The sequence below is a fragment of the Lissotriton helveticus genome, chromosome 1_1, assembly GCF_964261635.1.
Source record: "Lissotriton helveticus chromosome 1_1, aLisHel1.1, whole genome shotgun sequence".
In the NCBI taxonomy this organism is placed as follows: Eukaryota; Metazoa; Chordata; class Amphibia; order Caudata; family Salamandridae; genus Lissotriton; species Lissotriton helveticus.
Window position 1 is genome coordinate 1465593170 of NC_136057.1, and position 20905 is coordinate 1465614074.

A 20905-nucleotide genomic window follows, 5' to 3' on the forward strand; every position below is an offset into this window, starting at 1 on the left:
GGAAAAGAGCCCTGGAAGAGACAAGGAAAGTGATTCTTATGTTTTTATACCAAACACTAGTGAAACTAAACCCACCCTCCCATGTATTGATCTACCCCTGAGTCTTCACCATACGTTGTTGTATTGGTTGGGGTACCTGACCTGGAAAAAGGTAGTGTGGAAACTTACACTGAATTAAAAACCAAGTCTATTCACTGGCTAAATAAAAATAGACCCCTCCCACCCCAGGTGCACCGTGAAATTTTATTTGCACGCAGAGTAAGTTGGGTTCGTCAGAGGGTAAAAGATATTGCGGGCGATTGTATTGTGATCAACTTTAGAGATAGGCGGGTGGTCCAATATATATGTGATTGGTGCCAGCCAAGGGCGACAACTAGAATTCAAACCCTGGAGCTAAGTTATTTCTATCCTCCGCCCTCCTGACAGAGAGACTTGGAAATTCAGCCAAGAATTGGGAAGTGAGAGCCCAGCTATGTAGTGTTCATAATAGGGGAGGGAATGGTGATATATTCCTAGTATCCAATGTCCCTGTCAGCACAGATTTAGCGTATTAGATGAGGTAGATTGACTGACCCCAACTGTCCATCACCCACTAATTATGATTAAGCAGTTGGGTGAATGTACTTTTGGCATGGGAGTCGAGGTAATAACCCAGCAGTTGTTGATTGGTAATGAGTTGGTGAATGAGGAGATTAGTACATAGTGCCCAGGAAGCCCTACATAGTGTCCCCATTAGAGAGATGGTAAATCGGTCTCCGGTACCCCTGCCTGAAAAGATTACAACTAGTGAGTTGCCATCAAAACACCAAACGTGGCCCCTGAAGTGGACTATGGTAGAGAATTGGGGCAGATCTTGCCAATTAGCATTGCTACATAGGGAGACCTTTTTGGCAACTGAGACTGAAATGGTAGAAAGACGACAGAGTTCTAGGATTCTGTCGTGGAATATAGTGGGTCTAACAGCTAGACTGGACCTCCCAGATTGGGGAGATTATATAGATTCTCATGAGATCTGCCTATTCCAAGAGACTTAGGCTCTAACTCCACTGTATAGAGTAGGCTTCGTAGCATATTGTGAAGCAGCTGTGAATGGTCCAAGGGGTAGACCTTCAGGGGGATTGTGTATTTGGGTTGGCACCCACTTGTGTTGTATGGTAAAAAGGTTAGAAACCCATTCCCTCGATATTTTATGTATTTTTCTTACCCTCAGGAATCTTCCTAAGTTGGCTATCATCAATGTTTACTCTCACCCAGTAAGGTATGGGCAGACGTCACCGACGATAGATTGTCTGGCTGCTCTCCTTTCCACGTTGTCTGGGAAAGCTCAGGTGGAGATTTTAATTGCCACTTTGAACCCCTCATTGGTTTACCATCTTCTATTACCAGCGAGGAGGAATCAACCTGGGCAATTCCCGTGTGGAATAGCTACCTGGTAAGGGGGTGGTCTCAACTAGTACTGCAACTGACCTCGCTCACCCTCAGTTATTATTTGAGGGCATGTAATGGTCGGTTCTCTGCTGACGACCCAGGGCATTTTACCTTTGATAGAAACTGCCACACATCTACAATTGATTATGGGCCCGATGTAGGTCGGTCAGTAACGGCCGAAAATCGGTATTTTCGGCCGTTACCGACCGGCATCAGAGAAATGGTATGTAGGGACAGTCATTTTACAGAATCGGTAAATTTACCGATCGGTAAATTTACCGATTCTGTAAAATACCGAATCGGTATTTTTACCGATTCGGTAAATTTGAAATGTAGGTGGGACTCTTCAGAGTCCCACAAGCCTTACCGAATCGGTATTTTACCACCAAATCAATTTGATGGTAAAATACCGATTCCGGTGTGCATGCACATGTGTGCATGCACACCTGTGCCATATGACAGGCAGACCTGCCCTTAGGGCAGGTATGCCTGCCACATGGCACCCGAACCTGTTTTGGGGGTGCTAGTGGATGTCAAAGTGACACCCCCTGCACCCTTGTGGAATTCGGTATTTACCGATTCGGTAAATACCGAATCGGTAATGCCCATTCATTCCTATGGGCTTCAAAGCCCATAGGAATGAATGGGCATTACCGGTCGGTATTTACCGAATCGGTAAATATAGATTTTTACCGATTCGGTAAAAAAAACATCTGGATGGTCCTACATGTCCCCCCTTCATATTTACAGATTCTTAATTACCGAATCGGTAAAATTCGGTAATTCAGAATCGGTAAATGAATCCTACCTACATCTGGCCCTATATTCTGATAAATGTGTAATCTGGCACAAGGTTCTGAATTTTTCTGTCCATTGTCGTGGAGAGAGTGACCACAACCCGTTGGTTGTAATTTTAGATAGCCATTCGTTGGAAGTAGGGCAAGGTCCGGACAATCCACCACCTCACAATTTAATAGTGGTCGAAGGAGGGAGAAGGATACGCTCGGGTACATTAGCACAGTCACCAGAAGAAATGTCTTCTATGTATAACTGTATTATACCACTTCTGGAAAAGGCAAGCCTTGCCTCCGGACATAGTGATATGTCCGCAAGGGCGTCTTTAAAGAAAATTATTTTAGCTGCCAAATCTGAATGGGAGATTGAAAGATGTCAGGCCATTAAGAGTGCCCTCGATAATAAAGATACAAGAGGTTTTTGGAATCTGGTTAAAACTGGAAAAACCGAGGGCAGGTCTGCTATCGAGCCAAACACTGGGGAGGAAGTTTGGCGAGCCCATTTTAAAGTTTTATACTCTAGCCTACACAATGGTGCCAGTGAGATAAGGATACCGGTTAGCACTCAAACTTTTGATTCATCTGGAGATATACCCTCTTGCCCATTGGCCGAGGTATTAGTGGCCTTGGCCAAAGCACTACCAAATAAAGCTCCTGGTCTGGATAGGATCCCGGGTGATTTATATAGGAACGAACAGGTAGTATGGGCACCATATCTGCAGACCATTTTTAATGCTATCCTTCATGGTATGGCAATACCCCTAACTTTGGCAGGGGCTGAGATTATTCATATTCACAAAAAATCTCCCCCCTAGAACCAGCAAATTATAGGCCGATTCGCCTTATCGATGTAACTCAGAAGATTTTTGCTCGAGTCCTACTAGGAAGACTTCAGGAATGGAAGGAAGACCTTAATATCTTAACTCCCCTACAAGCAGTCTTTAGACCAAAAACCTCAACCATGGACCAGTTATTTAGCATCCAACTGATCTATTGGAAAAATATAGTATTGGAGGGTGGTAGCCTCTACCTTACATTCATGGACCTCAAATCTGCGTTTGATATGGTAGACCGCAAACAGCTGTGAGGCTTATTGTGTGATGTGGGAGCCTCATCCTATCTCTGTCAGCAGCTCAAACGCTCCACGAGGGAACCTTTGCCAGGGTAAGGTTCGGCAAGAATGGTGAATTGACAGCTCCCTTCCCTGTAGAAAAGGGGGTGAGACAGGGCTGTGTGCTTGCGCCAACCCTTTTCTCGCTCTTCCTTAACGGGTTGATTAAGGATCTTCTTGCCGTCAAGGATATTGACTCCCCAAGACTTGCTAACCACAAAATACCTGCATTAATGTTTGTGGATGATACCCTGCTCCTTTCTAAAACACCTATGGGGATGCAGCGTGTCTTAGAGCAGTTAAGCTTGTTTTGTAAGAGGCGAAATTTGGAAGTCAATATAAAGAATATGAAGTATATGGTCTTTCATGCTGATTCCACAAATTGTCCTCATCCAAAAATGGACAATAGGCTCCTGGAAAGGGTACCTATATTCGACTATTTGGGGCTTACCCTAAATGATAAAATGGGGTGGGCCCTCAAATTAATAAAGCAAACTTAAAGCTAATCCAGGCCACCGGGGGATCCTAAAAGTACATAGGAGTTGTGCCGTAAAGGTTATAAGCCCACCTGTAGAAATGTATAAGGTCCAAGCAAGGGTGCCATCATTGTATGGTGCTGAACTCAGGGTACACTGTGACAGAAAATAACTTTCTAAGACAACTATTGTGTCTGCCCAAAAGTACCCCCTTAATACCCCTAAGGATGGACTTGGGTATTATTCCCATTGCAGACTTGATTGCTTTTCGTCCACTCCTCTGCTGGCTACGGTTATGGAGTACGCCAGAGTTAGGATTCTAAAGCTGTTATGTCTGTTTTGGGGAGGGGAAAATTCCTTTGCTGTCATTTATTAGGAATTCATTTCGTTCAATAGGGAGGGATTACCTTTGAAGGGTACCAGAGGAGACATGCCCAGCTATCTCAAGAAAATAATTAGTAATTGCCTTGAAAGAGTATAAATTGGCATGTATGCTACAGACAGTAGATTCTTCTAGTTTGACCTCTGGGTTTTTGGATGCAAAACATCATTATAACAGTGAGTTGGTGTTGGACTCTATCCAACCTCTAGCAGCAAAGAAATTGTTTCTGCAATTTAGATACGGGACGCTCCCACTACATGCATTTACAAAATAGTGGGCTGGCGCTACTAAACAATACTGCCCCGGGTGCCTGGTAGCGGAAAAAACAGAAATTCATGTGTTGTTCTTCTGCTTGGCATATAAAAAGGTTAGGTCTAAATGGGTCCTTAAACTTTGCAGACATCTGGGGATAAGAAACTATAGAGAATTTTATAGGGTATTAAAATACAACACCCACCCAGTTTCTGTTGCTGCAATCTCCAAATTTTTGCTCGCTATGTGGTGCAAGCATCTGTTGAAAGACCGATGTGAGAACTAGCAAATCCTGTTCTCTTATGAATATTACCGTGTTCTTAATTTTGTAAAAACGTAGGCTGTAAAATACTCTTCTTTTAATATTCTCTGTTTAAATTATATTTTTAATGATCTTTTTAATTGTTTATATTTCCTATTATTGATGAAAATGACGCCCTTATTTGTATTTGTTTGCTGTCCTACCAGTGAACCCTGATCCTAGGGGATTTGATTTCCTGCACGTTGACACCTCTTAATCACTTAGTGGCTGTTAGACCTGTCTGGATTTTTTTGCGCAGTCCCTCCTCATTATTATTTATTTTGTCCCCTTTTTGCCCCTCATATCCTTAATATTTTTCTGTCTACTATTTTTTTAGGTGTTGGTCAAGGGGATAGGTGTTCTTTTTCCCCCCATAATCTTTTACCTCAGGCTCAGAGGCCTGTTCTGACAGGAAAGTTGGCACCACCTAAAATGGTGGCCACCAACTGCCCCAACTGTCGCACCTAGAACTTGGCCATAGCTTAACATAGGGCATTCCAGAACCTTCTGGTCCATGCTGGACCATTGAAGGGCAGCCTATAAAAGGCGGAATGCAGGGCAGCCATTTTGTCTACCTGTGGAAGTCAGCTGGAGGACAGGTGGTAGCTGAGAGTGGGAAGAGGTTGGACTTGGGGTTGACCTCCTGGACTGGGAAGCTGCCTTTTTTTTGGCCCAACCCGCTACTCCCCTGTTGGTTACTTGTCCTGGCCCCGCTGTAGGAAGTTACTGGAGACCCTGGGCGCCTAGCTGAACCTTGCCTCAAATTATACAGGGACAGCTTCTGGAGAAGGAGACTGTCGCGCTGCGAAGCGCAGTCCTCTGCCCAGCTGGTGAGACCTATCAAGGAGTGCACCTACTTTCACCCTCAGCCCCTGTCCAGGGACTGCCAACTGCCTCAGTACTGCTAGTCGCCCCCTCCTCTGGGGTTGGTGTGTGCCAGGGGGTTTGGATTAACTCAGACTACAAACTGCCTTTCCCTTTCACCAACTGCCCCTCACCTGCCTTTGCTGGCGGGTGCTCGCTGTCCGGGTGAGGCGTGGGAGGAAGGTGACGCGATCGCCCTGAAGTGGCTGGGCTTATTGCCCTCATCCTGGTAGTGCAGGCAGGGCCTGGTTGACCCATCGACTGAAGAGGGAAGAGAGCGCCTGGCTGAGGAAGCGGCCCGGAGTCTGCAGCGGTAGTGTTGTGGAGCCGCTAGCTCCCCGCGCATGCTCCGTGAGTAGGCCAGCGAGTGGAAGCGAGGCGGCACTTCCTCAGAGCCGCTGATCCCCCGCGCTTGCCCAGTGAGCAGGGGAGGCGGTCTGAAGAGAGAGAGGCGGCGCTCGCGTAAGGATCTTGTCTCCCGCGTTTGCTTTGAGGAGCGAGCGCCTGGAGCCCCGACGACCCCCTCATTTCTGGAGCGCCTGGAGCCCCCGACGACCCCCTCCTTTCTAAAGCGCCTGGAGCCCCCGACGACCCCCTTATTTCTGAAGCGTCTAAAACCCCCAGCGGCCCCCCTCCCTCCTTTTTCTGAAGAACCTCGGCAGGAGGGAGTGGAGAGAGGCCGGTGGGACCTCAAGAGAGCCTAAAATCGTCAGCAACGCGTGGGGACTGGGACAACATCGTCCCCACGCTACAGTAAGAAGTGGGGCTCTCTATTTTCTGGGAGTGCTAAGTAATGGTGAATTCTTACTGTTGACAGATGCTTTCCCTCCTCAGTGGGATAGAAGTCCTGGGGAGCAACAGACAAATCTGACACATATTTAACTGGCCTAAAAAGGCATAAAAGGTTACCTGCTTATTATTGATATAGTGCTTATAAAATGTAAGGCAACATAGAAATTCATTGGTAATTTACATCAGAAGATTAAAAGTGTTACTGCAAGTGCTGAGACCAGTTGTAGATTACAGAACCTTCTAGAAACTATGCTTAATTAAATGCTAGGATCTCTAGTAATGTAAAGTTAATGACTAGTTAGCACCTTGGTAGAGATTATCTTAAATTCCTGATTACGAGGTATTGTGTTTTCTCTCCAACAGGGAATCTGCATAAGAGGTCAATCTAGTAATGGTGAAAAGCTAAGCATATGTACCAGTTACCTGCATTGAGTTGTAATTCTCTTTCTATAGACAAACAGTGGTATAATGTTTCCTAAACTAAGTGTAAATTTTTCCTGTGTGAATACTAAGAGTTAAAGCAAAGAGAATCCTATTTTTATAAAACAGCTCATATTTTCCTAACATTTTTGGTGTAGCGTTTTCTTTTGTGTGCTATTGCGTGGTTTTATTCTTGGGTGGTCTGCAACCTTAACACTGTGCCTCTGAAATGCATGTCTTGCCCTAGGCCAGGCTACCCAGTTCCAACATTTGGTGCCTAGCGGTGGGATTACTGACTTGGTTGCAGCTACTCACTAGTAATTCAACGCAATACACTAAACCTACACCAGGAGTTTTCTCCTTGCGGCCCTCCTAATTTACATTTTTGTTTTTCTAAATTTATTTCTGGTGGTGGGTGGAGGTTGACCCTAGGACACTTTTGGTTTCCTCCTGTGTGAAAAGTTTATACTCTAGCAAAAATGGAGATAAATGTGGAAGAGCTGGATAACTATACTGTGACCCAACTAAAGGACTGGTGTCAGCAGCAAGGTGTGTTTTTCAACAAGGGTGCCAAGAAAGGCGAGCTGCAGACAAGCATACGGGCATGGGTGGAGGCTCATTCCGGGGAGGTACCAGTGTCAGAGGGGAGTGACAGGGACACTGTCGTTGAGACTGCAATGCTGTACCAAGCGGAGGGGGGAAATCTACTGACAGGTTCCAAGACACCTCCCAGGGCGGGCAGCAGCGTCTCGGAGAAGGGTTTAACCGAAGCCGAGCTAGAAGATAGAAGGGAGGAGAGGAGAATGAGGCTGGAGTTAGCTAGGATGGATATGCAAAGGGAGGAAAGGAGGTTAGCTCATGAGCGAACCCTCAAGGAGATGGACCTACAGGTCCTAATACGAAGGCCTCCCACTCCAGACAATGGTGGCAGCGAAAAGAAAGTAGACACCAGGGAATCCAGACCCTATTTACCAAAAGATGTCATCGCTAGTTACACCTCAGGTGATGACATTGCCAAATGGTTAGCCGCCTATGAAGTTTCTTTAAGGGCTCACGGGATCCTAGAAACTCACTGGGGAGGTGGGCTGTACAAATACATGCCACCTGCTGGCAGAGACACCTTGTTGGCTCTGGAGCAGGATGAGCAAACCCACTACCCTGCCATGAAGGTGGCACTGGTGAAAAAGTTTGGACTTACCCCTGAAAGGTACAGACAAAAATTCAGGGGAAGTCACAAAATGAGTAACCAGAATTGGGTAGACTTTCTAGACTATGCCAAGAAAGCTTTAGAGGGTTGGGTCAAGGGCAGCGAGGTAAAAGATTATGAGGGGCTGTACAATCTATTTTTGAAAGAACACCTCCTCGAGAAATGTTTTCCCGAGTTGCGCCAACACCTGGTGGACAGCAAGCTGACCGATCCCCGGAAGCTTGCAGAGGAGGCGGACACTTGGGCAAGTACCCGGATGTCCTCCAAGGGGACTGGAGGGGATTCTCAAAAAGCCGGACAGGGCGCCCCCCAGAAGAAAGAGGGAGGAGATAAAAAGAAGGAGTTCTCCAAAGGTCCCCAAAATAATTTCCAAGGTAAGGGAGCAGGTTTCACCCCTAGGGCAAACCCGCCCAGAAACCCTAATCCTGGCCAAAGCCAGCAGCCAAGGGTTCTCCACTGTTTTGAATGCGGTGGTGTTGGACATTATAAGGGAGATGTCAAATGCCCAAAGAGACCACCCCCTCCCACCGGAGGAAAGTCACCGGGAGTAGCTAGTGTAGCGCTCGGGGAGGAGTTGCCCTTAGATAAGGGGGGTGAGTGGGCGGGTGTCACCTTAGTGTCCCTGGGAGAGCGGGAGATGGTGCCAAAGATCCAGGTGCCCCCAAATACTATCAAGTATGGGCAATGGGTTACCATCAATGGCCAAAGAGGGGAGGCTCTGAGAGATACAGGAGCCAGTATGACTATGGTGAGAAGTCAACTGGTGTCTCCAGAGCAGGTTGTTCCTAATGTACTCCACCCCGCCGCGATGGCTGACGGCAGAATGGGCCACTATCCAGTGGCTGAGGTTCCCTTTGAGTGGGAAGGGGTTGCAGGTTCACTTCGAGTTGCCGTAAGCCCTGCCGTGCCAGTTGATTGTCTGTTGGGGAATGACATGGAGCACAACACTTGGAGAGAGGTGGAATACCGGACGCATTCTGCGATGCTGGGTACACCTGACTGGGCCTGTGTAAGCACACGGTCTGCGACTGCCCGGAGAGGGAGTTCGCCTGGGTTGGAGCCTGGAACAATGGCCCAACCCGCTGCCAAAAAGGGTCAGAAACGGAGACAGGGACAGCCTGCTTCGGCTTCCACGCCCCATGAGACAGATCGGCCACCTGCAGTGGTAGGCCAGGAGTCCGTGGAGGGGGGAGTAGACTCTCTGGAGGATTTACCCATCCCTGCTGAATGGCATGTGGAGGGAGGTCCTACCAGAGAAGAATTCTGTAAGGGGCAGAGAGAGTGCCCTACCCTTGAGGGACTGAGGCGTCAGGCTGAAGCCCAGGCAGCAGGTGATGCTACGGGACACCACCATATTTACTGGGAGGATGGCCTCCTCTACAGTGAACCCAAGGTACCTCTACCTGGCTCATCAAGGGCCTTGGTGGTCCCGCAGCAATACCGAGCCTTTCTGCTGGAATTGGCTCATGCGATACCACTGGCAGGACACTTAGGCCAGGACAAGACCTTTGCACGGCTTGTCCTCCACTTTTACTGGCCTCAGATGAAAGTGGCGTCCAACACATATTGTAGGACATGTGTAACCTGCCAGGCCAGTGGGAAGACAGGGGTGAAGCTAAAGGCTCCCCTGGAACCACTTCCTGTCGTTAGCACCCCCTTTGAAAGGGTGGGCATCGACATTGTAGGGCCATTGGATCCACCAACAACAGCTGGTCACAGGTTCATCCTGGTTCTGGTGGATCATGCCACACGGTACCCAGAGGCCATCCCTCTGAGGACTGTTACTGCACCTGTGGTAGCTAGGGCCCTGATGGGAATCTTCACTAGGGTAGGATTCCCGAAGGAGGTTGTGTCTGACAGGGGGACTAACTTCCTGTCTGCTTACATGCGGACCATGTGGAAGGAGTGTGGGGTGACCTACCGGTTCACCACTCCCTATCACCCCCAGTCCAATGGACTTGTTGAGAGGTTCAATAAGACCCTGAAGGGCATGATAAGAAGTCTGCCCGAGAGCTTACGGAGGAAGTGGGACGTCCTCCTACCTTGCTTACTGTTCTCCTACAGAGAGGTGCCACAGAAAGGAGTGGGCTTCAGCCCGTTCGAGCTGTTGTATGGGCACCCGGTGCGTGGGCCTCTCAGCCTGGTGAAGGAAGGATGGGAGAAGTCTCCCAGAAAACCTCCCCAGGATGTGGTGAGCTACATGTTGGCCTTTAGAAGCCAGATGGCCAAGTTGTGGAAGCAGGCTGCTGACAACTTGGAGGATAGTCAGGCAGTCATGAAGGAATGGTATGATCAGAATGCTCACCCGGTGGAGTTGGAGCCTGGCCAGAAAGTCTGGGTGATGGAACCTGGAGAGCTAAGTGCCCTTCAGGATCGTTGGACAGGCCCCTTTGAGGTGTTGGAGAAAAAGGGTAAGGCCACTTACTTGGTGGATCTTAAGACCCCGAGGCAGCCCCTAAGGGTGCTGCATGCCAATCGCCTCAAACCCCACCATGAGAGGCCAGAGGTCATCCTGATGATGGTGACTGATGGTGCTGAGGAAGCAGAAAGCGAGCCTCTCCCAGACCTCTTTTCATGTCAAGAGAAGGATGGGTCGGTGGAGGGAGTAATTCTCTCCCCGTCTCTCACTCCTGAGCAACGAGAGGATTGCCGACAGGTATTGGGGCAGTACTCTTCACTGTTTTCCCTTGTCCCGGGAAGAACCCACCTGTGTACCCATGATGTGGACACAGGAGACAGCCCCCCAGTGAAATCCAAGACCTATAGGCTGTCGGACAAGGTGAAGGCTAGCATCCATGGCGAAGTTGCCAAGATGTTAGAGCTAGGAGTGATAGAACCGTCCAGCAGCCCTTGGTCCAGTCCGGTGGTGCTAGTCCCAAAAGCCGCCCCACCGGGCACCACACCAGAACTGAGGTTCTGTGTGGATTACCGAGGACTGAACTCAGTTACCAAAACTGATGCTCATCCAATCCCCAGGGCGGATGAGTTAATTGACCGGCTAGGAGCTGCCCAATACCCAAGTACCTTTGACCTTACTTCAGGGTACTGGCAGATCTCCTTGACAGATGGAGCAAAGGAAAGGTCAGCCTTCTCCACGCCTGAGGGACACTTCCAGTTCTTTGTGATGCCCTTTGGGCTCAAGAACGCCCCTGCCACATTTCAGCGACTGGTGAACCAGGTCTTCTCTGGAATGGAGGGTTTCTCGGCTGCTTACCTGGATGACATTGCTGTCTTCAGTAGCAGTTGGGAGGACCACTTGCAACATTTGCAAGCAGTTCTCCAGGCACTGAAACAAGCTGGATTGACCATCAAAGCCAGCAAATGCCAGATTGGACAGGGGTCGGTTGTGTACCTGGGACACTTGGTGGGTAGGGGGTCAGTGCAACCCCTGCAGGCAAAGATTGAGGCAATCATGGCCTGGGAACCCCCCAAGACACAGACTGAGGTCCGAGCTTTCCTGGGCCTCACAGGTTACTACCGTCGCTTTGTGAAGGGGTATGGCACTATTGTAGCGCCCCTCACAGAGCTCACCTCTAGGAAACAACCTCGACGGGTAGTTTGGACAAAGGCTTGTCAGCAAGCCTTTGAAAAGTTGAAGCAGGCAATGTGTGAAGCACCGGTCCTGAAGGCTCCCAATTTCTCCAAGGAGTTTATTGTGCAAACAGATGCATCCGAACATGGCATTGGGGCAGTGTTATCGCAACTAAATGAAGAGGGCCTGGATCAGCCTGTAGTCTTCTTGTCCAGGAGACTGCTTCCCCGGGAACAGAAGTGGAGTGCAATTGAGAGGGAAGCTTTTGCGGTGGTGTGGGCTCTGAAGAAGCTGCGGCCATACCTCTTTGGCTCGCACTTCCTGGTTCAGACTGACCACCGCCCCCTTCGTTGGCTGATGCAAATGAAGGGGGAAAATCCCAAGCTGTTGAGGTGGTCCATCTCCCTACAGGGAATGGACTTCCGGGTGGAACATCGGCCTGGAGTGGACCACGGAAACGCAGACGGTCTCTCCAGGTATTTCCGCCTTAGTGAAGAGGACTCCCAAGGGGTTGGGTAGTTCTCCCCACTTTCAGCTGGGGGGGACGCGTGTTAGACCTGTCTGGATTTTTTTGCGCAGTCCCTCCTCATTATTATTTATTTTGTCCCCTTTTTGCCCCTCATATCCTTAATATTTTTCTGTCTACTATTTTTTTAGGTGTTGGTCAAGGGGATAGGTGTTCTTTTTCCCCCCATAATCTTTTACCTCAGGCCCAGAGGCCTGTTCTGACAGGAAAGTTGGCACCACCTAAAATGGTGGCCACCAACTGCCCCAACTGTCGCACCTAGAACTTGGCCATAGCTTAACATAGGGCATTCCAGAACCTTCTGGTCCATGCTGGACCATTGAAGGGCAGCCTATAAAAGGCGGAATGCAGGGCAGCCATTTTGTCTACCTGTGGAAGTCAGCTGGAGGACAGGTGGTAGCTGAGAGTGGGAAGAGGTTGGACTTGGGGTTGACCTCCTGGACTGGGAAGCTGCCTTTTTTTTGGCCCAACCCGCTACTCCCCTGTTGGTTACTTGTCCTGGCCCCGCTGTAGGAAGTTACTGGAGACCCTGGGCGCCTAGCTGAACCTTGTCTCAAATTATACAGGGACAGCTTCTGGAGAAGGAGACTGTCGCGCTGCGAAGCGCAGTCCTCTGCCCAGCTGGTGAGACCTATCAAGGAGTGCACCTACTTTCACCCTCAGCCCCTGTCCAGGGACTGCCAACTGCCTCAGTACTGCTAGTCGCCCCCTCCTCTGGGGTTGGTGTGTGCCAGGGGGTTTGGATTAACTCAGACTACAAACTGCCTTTCCCTTTCACCAACTGCCCCTCACCTGCCTTTGCTGGCGGGTGCTCGCTGTCCGGGTGAGGCGTGGGAGGAAGGTGACGCGATCGCCCTGAAGTGGCTGGGCTTATTGCCCTCATCCTGGTAGTGCAGGCAGGGCCTGGTTGACCCATCGACTGAAGAGGGAAGAGAGCGCCTGGCTGAGGAAGCGGCCCGGAGTCTGCAGCGGTAGTGTTGTGGAGCCGCTAGCTCCCCGCGCATGCTCCGTGAGTAGGCCAGCGAGTGGAAGCGAGGCGGCACTTCCTCAGAGCCGCTGATCCCCCGCGCTTGCCCAGTGAGCAGGGGAGGCGGTCTGAAGAGAGAGAGGCGGCGCTCGCGTAAGGATCTTGTCTCCCGCGTTTGCTTTGAGGAGCGAGCGCCTGGAGCCCCGACGACCCCCTCATTTCTGGAGCGCCTGGAGCCCCCGACGACCCCCTCCTTTCTAAAGCGCCTGGAGCCCCCGACGACCCCCTTATTTCTGAAGCGTCTAAAACCCCCAGCGGCCCCCCTCCCTCCTTTTTCTGAAGAACCTCGGCAGGAGGGAGTGGAGAGAGGCCGGTGGGACCTCAAGAGAGCCTAAAATCGTCAGCAACGCGTGGGGACTGGGACAACATCGTCCCCACGCTACAGTAAGGAGTGGGGCTCTCTATTTTCTGGGAGTGCTAAGTAATGGTGAATTCTTACTGTTGACAGATGCTTTCCCTCCTCAGTGGAATAGAAGTCCTGGGGAGCAACAGACAAATCTGACACATATTTAACTGGCCTAAAAAGGCATAAAAGGTTACCTGCTTATTATTGATATAGTGCTTATAAAATGTAAGGCAACATAGAAATTCATTGGTAATTTACATCAGAAGATTAAAAGTGTTACTGCAAGTGCTGAGACCAGTTGTAGATTACAGAACCTTCTAGAAACTATGCTTAATTAAATGCTAGGATCTATAGTAATGTAAAGTTAATGACTAGTTAGCACCTTGGTAGAGATTATCTTAAATTCCTGATTACTAGGTATTGTGTTTTCTCTCCAACAGGGAATCTGCATAAGAGGTCAATCTAGTAATGGTGAAAAGCTAAGCATATGTACCAGTTACCTGCATTGAGTTGTAATTCTCTTTCTATAGACAAACAGTGGTATAATGTTTCCTAAACTAAGTGTAAATTTTTCCTGTGTGAATACTAAGAGTTAAAGCAAAGAGAATCCTATTTTTATAAAACAGCTCATATTTTCCTAACATTTTTGGTGTAGCGTTTTCTTTTGTGTGCTATTGCGTGGTTTTATTCTTGGGTGGTCTGCAACCTTAACACTGTGCCTCTGAAATGCATGTCTTGCCCTAGGCCAGGCTACCCAGTTCCAACAGTGGCTCTAATGATAATTGTATTTTTTTTCTCTTTTATATAAATTGTAGAGACTGTGTTTTTTATATATGTGCTTTTATGGCTGTAATAGCCTAAATAAAGTCTTTAACAGCAAACAGCAACAAATATGACCACCACACACTAAGTTATATTTATATTATATTTGTTTATTTGTACTCGTAGTAATTGAACCACAACATTAAATGCAACATTTCACTGATGTTCTTCTCCTGGCTTCTTTGCTTTTAGGTGCACAAAAAGACAGAGGAGGAGGTCTCCTCATCACCCGTTGTACTGCCAGACAGAAGTCCTGCTGCGAACAATGTCACGTGACGTGTGGCCACAGACATCTCTGCAACTTGTGCAACAGCGTCCTGCTGACATCTGACGAAGAGGGCCCCAAAGAAAGTTACCAGGTCCTCTAGTCCTAAGAAAGTTGCCAGTGAGAAGAAGGAACAGAAGAATTAAGTGGCACTTGCCAAGACTGGTGTGCAGCCCTCGCTGTTTTTTGGGGAAACAAAACTTACGCCTGCAGCAGCGGTGTCAGGTGGGGACCAAGCTGGGAGCAGCACCTCCGCATCAGCGGGCCCACCCCACCAACCTAGGCCCAAGCCCATGAGTGTTGCAGAGGTGGCCAGTCTACTAACGAGCAGTGTTGTTGAAATGTCATTTTCACAAAGTAGTACCCAATCAACGCAGGCGGAAATTCAGCAGATAAGTGGGCAACAACAGCTGCAACAACAGCCACAACTACAGCCCACAATAGTAGTTGTTCCTCCTGAAGTAGGGGCAGTTCAGGAAATCGAGCTTCCTGCAAAGAGGAGCAAGCCACTCTTTCAGAAGATCCATTGTCTTCTAGATCTCCAACAAGGAAAAGGAGGGTTAGTCCATCACCTTCTTCTTCAAACCCCGCTTCTGATAATCTAGATGCCACTTGGAAACCACCAGCTCAGCTGAGAGTGATGCACGCTACAAGACAAGGCTAGTGAAAAGGAAGGTTCCAGAAAGCCTTAGAGTTATGGAGGTAGATGTAGGAGAGGGCGATGATGACGAGCCAGTCATCACGGACATCACTACCAGCCCAGAGGAGATGGAGACCAATTTTATTACCCTATCCAAACTTGCTGCGAAGGATGTAGCACCGATACCACCAAGACAGGAAACACCACCTCCAGCTTCCATATTTGCATTTGCTAAGACCCGGCAGGGACCTACATCAAGCTCACCTCAGGTAGTGGTACTGTATGTGCACAGAGTCAAATTCCACGCCCACCCTCCAGTTCATCTGGCATTGAAAGTGGCACCTCCAGCAGCACCAGAAAGTACACCTCCCCAGTTTGGGACTTCTTTTCGATTAGCAGTACGGAGGAGAACATTGCTATATGCTCAAATTGTCGAGAAGCTGTTAGGCGGGGGTAAGCTTGGTACAAACTATGGTACCGGAGGCCAAACAAGACATCTCAGTTACACCACATGATCCAGTGGGAGGCTCACCTACTTCGCTTACAAAAAAGTAAAACTGTACCCATTACTGTTGGTGGGGATGAAGAAGTAGAAGAAGATATGATCGCGGTGGAAGGTGAACAAGAGGGAGACATTTCTAGCCCTGTCCCCAGCAGTGTAGTGGTACCGCTCACTTCCTCAGCAACATCTCAATGGCACCGTAGTAAGAAGAGTCATACTCAGAGTCAGACTGAGACACCAAGGCAACCGACTACTTCAATGAAAAAAAGTGCATCATTGTTGAGCCTACCTGGGTACAAGAAGAGCGCTGCACCACAAAGGAAAATAATCCAGCCTACCATTGACAGCATTCTTAGGTCGGAGGGGCAGTACAAACACAACTACACAACAACACGTTTGTACAATGCGAACCTGGCTAAAATGTTAGCGCTGGACCTTCTCCCTTTTTCTTTTGTGGAAGGGGTGGGTTTCCTTGAATTTGTGTCAGCCACCTGCCCTAAATGCAAGGTTCCCAGTCGGTCCTATTTCGCCAGAGTTGCTGTTCCAGCACTACATCACGATGTGCTGGAATTGCTTGGACAAGCTTTGCAGCAGAGTGCTGTTCACAATATCCACCTGACAACAGACATGTGGACCATTTGCCAAGCCACTGGTTACATGTGCATCACTGCACACTGGATCACTTTTGTGGGGTTTAGAGAAAAGATATCTGAAACAGGTGCTGTTGACACTGCCGAGATTTTTAATGCTACTCTGAAACATGCAACTGGTGCCATGTTCACCATGGAGAAATCTCATACTGCTGCAAACATTTTGGAAGAGTTTAACAGCAAGGTCTTTGAATGGCTGCGCCCAAGAGGGCCTAACATTGGTATTGTTCCCACGGATAATGGCAGTAATGTACTTAAGGCCATGGGGGATGGTGGCTATTTCAGGGTCCCGTGTTTGGCGCACTGCATTAACATTATTGTTTAAGACTTTCTGAAAAAAGAAGCCATAGTAATAACTTACTGATCACCTGCCGAAGAATATGCACACATTTCAGCCATTCTTTTAAAGCCCGCAAGCACCGGAGGATCATTCAACTTGAATACAGAATGCCAGTCAAAGCACTCATCCAGAAGGTTGCAACACGTTGGAACTCAACTTATTACATACTTGACCGTCTGTTTAAGCAGTACAGACCAATCAATGAATATGTCATGCAAAGAGAGGATGCCACTATGAAAGGCATGACCCTTCATATAGACCAATGGTGCCTAGTTAAATGTCTGATAGAGATGCTTCTTCCTTTCGAGGTCTTAACAAGTGAAGTCAGCAAGGAGGACTGTACTATAGGCCAAGCTATCCCATTGTTGCACATGCAACAGCTGAAGGAGGTGTCTGAAGCGTACAAAGGTGTGGAAGAAAAAAATGAAGCGTATGAGTTGGTGGAGAGCTTATCCCGTCGCTTAGCTGGAAATACAAGGGTGCAAAATAAGATTGTGTCAGAAGAACATTACATTTGTGCCACAATTCTGGCTCCACGGTACAAATCGGCACTGAACAGTAAGACATTAACTACTTTTTTAGATGTGGACGTTGCCCGGTACAAAAGATGGATAGCTGAGGTAGCCACTCACTTTGAAAATGAACGGCTAGCAATTAAAGGCCTGCTACTCAAACCCACAACAAGTACTGCAGCAGGGCATCCTGCGTCAAGTTCCAATTCAGAGCTTGAGGGCAGTGCGTTTGCAACAGCAACAACCGGATCATCAGCCCCAGTAACATCGGCACAGGATTGGTATTTACAGCAAGGGCTTTCTAGGTCCTGTGCTGATGCAAAGACAAAAGAGGCCAAACAAAGTGTAGCACCTCTGAACATTAAGTGGATGGTCCAGGCCTAGTTGGATGACCCTACAGAGGTCTACATTGATCAAAACCCATTGCGTTATTGGTATGGGAAAAGGAACCAATGGCCAGCGCTCAGCAGGTGCGCGATAAACTATCTGGCTTGCCCTGTCGCAAGAGTCTCTTCTGAACGTGTTTTCAGTGCTGCTAGTGCCATTGTAACAGTGAAAAGGACCAGTCTCTCGCCCATAAACGTGGAGAGGTTAACCATGATATACCACAGAATTACACAATACAAGAACCAAAACAGGAAGATGAGGACAGCGGCTTAGGTGACGGAAGTAGTGTGTTAGATGATTACCTACTTCTGTTTATAACCCCAGAGTTTGAGGATGAGCTATACTTCCCTGACAACTAGGCTTGAACTTCGTACTTTCTTCCTTCCTTATTTACTTTTATTATTTGTGGGTGTCTGTCTTTCTGGTTTGAAACTTCGAATCACAACAAATCCATCACCACCGTCTTCTAGTCTTTTTATTGCCATATTGGAGGTGCAGCTGTCTGCATAAATCCACTACTCCGAGTCCTGCTCCTCCATCCTCCTGACTCGCCCTAAATCTATTTCCCTCAAGCCAGAAGATGATCATTGGATGTTGAATAATACGTTGCCTCCAAAAGAAGTGGAACAAGATGACTACTATAGCTATCCTCCTTTCCGAGCCGAAGGAGGATGCCCCTTAACTTAAGATGTGAAGAAAGTGGAGCAGGTAATGAATGATGGCATGCATTGGGCGCTGACTCTGAGAGTGATTGGTGTTTGTGTTGTTGTTGTTTGTTGTGCATGAAGTGAATTCATTGAGTACCATTATTATTTAATCTACACACTAAAGGTAACTAAAGTCAATGTTTCCCTTCTTGTTGTTTAATAACAGTAATAACAAAATGTTACTACTACTGCAGGTCGGCCCATTACACTGCACACTGAGTTGGACAACACCATGATGATGACCACAGTGACATAATATCTTCGCAGTCACTCAGTAGGATCGGAGCTGATTGATGAAATTACTCAGGGCGTTTCATGAATGGCAAAAAAAAAGGTAAACAAGTCAACAACAACCACAGCAGACCTACATGTCTATGTAGTGGTGGAGTTGAGTCAGTGTAGTGGTATGACTGACAGTGGTGCATTGATTTAGTCACTTAATGTGGAAGATGCTATGTTGCTGTATATGTGCTGCTTTGTCTGTCTCTGTCAATATATAAGTTAAATGAAGGTTGGGTCACGGGTGCCGTGGGCCTGCTTTGTCCTGTTGTTGTTGTAGGTTAATGCTGGAAACAGAGTAGACATGATGTATCAAACCCATGCTTCCTCAGAAAGTGTTCTTGTTGCACTCCACCGTCATTTATGCATTTTTTTCTCCTTGAGTTTTCAATATCCCTTTAGTTTTTCCATCTACAATTACAGGCCGGCTCTTACCCTGTGCTATACTGGGAAAAAGAACTCACACTCACCTTACCAATCCGCATCCTCCAGGCAGGCAGTGGTGGCACCCAAGATTGATGAACGGAGCGTCCATGGAAGAGAGGACCAAGAGGAATGCCAAGATGCAACTCCCCAATTTGACCAGGATAATATAGCAGTAACACTATCAACATCCATCTTTTAAATAATTTGATTCATTTTTTATCTTCCAACATTACGACTGTGTGTTGTTATTATGTTTGCTCTCTGCTAAGTTATAATTCATCCCTACAGCTATTTTTTTTATTTTCTTTGCTATATTTAAAAGTAAGCCCGCTACAACAGAACAGAAACTGTATGTAATTTGGGTCTCTAGAGGGAAGACAGGCAAGGCAAATTGCATAATATATTGCTGTCCCGTACTGTCTAATTGTCTAGTAGTAGCTAGTTAGTAAGCACTACTTATCATTAACCATCAACTTGTCATCCCCATGCAAGCATTTGCTTTTTCTCCCTTAACAGATTTATGGATATTGTCATCTGCCAATATTGTGTTTTGTTGTTTGTCCATGCGTAGTGTTTTTCTTTGTCAAACCTTTCCCCAAACCCCTCTTCCCAACCATACATCAAACCCTAACCCTCTTCCCACAGGCTATGTGATTTATTTTGAGGTGTGACTAAATTAATTGTACACCAATAATTGATCACACGCCTGCTGGGGCGGATGTGGTGAAAGCAACTCTAATTCAATTTCAAGGCAGGGCGAGGATCTTCTTCTGTCTGCCCACCCATGCTCAGTATATTTAAATTGCAAGTAATTTTTTTTTCCAAAGGAACCTAATCCATCATAATTAATTTCCGGCATCAATTGGATTCATCATAATCCCCCTAAACAGCACTAAAGGTTACCCTTGTGTCGAGTGACTCAACACAACTATATTTTGTAACTTGTTGTACTAGGCTATCCCCGCCACCATTATGTTTTATTTACTTCGTTCTACTACTCCTCCCAGAGTCTCTCTCAGGCGACTGGCTGTCTCATTTTCTTTTTTTGCAAATGCTACTGCCAATGTCTACTGCTACCACCACAACCGTGGCATCTCCATACTCTTGGGAAACCAAACCAACATCTTCATGACGCCATCGCTGTGCCTAATGAAACATCAATCACAGGTAAGAAAAGAAGTTTGGGGGAGGTCTAATAATGCACTAGGAGGAGTGAATGATAGTACTAGTAGGACAAGTCACTCAGTGAGGGGTACCACATCTATCTGTTTGTGTGTTACAAAATCCGCAGATTATGTAAATTAAACACTGGCTGCGGCCCTGCAGCAGCAAGGAAGGAAAGCATGTGACGTAAAACAGTAACCCCCCACAAAACATTAGCAACGTATGCTATGTTTAAGTGTAAATATAATTTAATACCTGAACAAAAATAAACTATGTAAAAAAATCCCACAACCCCCGACTCACCCCTCTCCCTAACCCAACCAATGTCCTAAACGAGAAAGTCCCACGGTAACCAATGTCCAAAATGTCCATTCTGAAGCCCAACGCCCAATTCCCACACACCAAAAAAAGAATTGAAAAAGGGGCAATCCAAAAGGGTCTCTTATCGGTGGGATCTTCAGATTTCCCTCTCCAGGACCTTGAACTTCCTTTTCAGCTCCTCTACCTGCTCCTCTAGACGCGCATTCGGGAGGAGCATGCGACGCGCATATGCCCTGCAGTTGCATCCACAGGGGGGGCTGCAGTGCTGGATGTTAAACTGCGGCGGCAAGCGGCTGCCTGACCGCAGCGCCGTACCACTGGAGGGGCCTGGCCGGGGCCCGGGGCATCGAAGGAGGCTGCAGCTACTGCTGCCTCCTCTTTCGCCAGAACCACCAGCTGCCAGTATTCTTTTCAGATGGCCTCCAGCTTCCG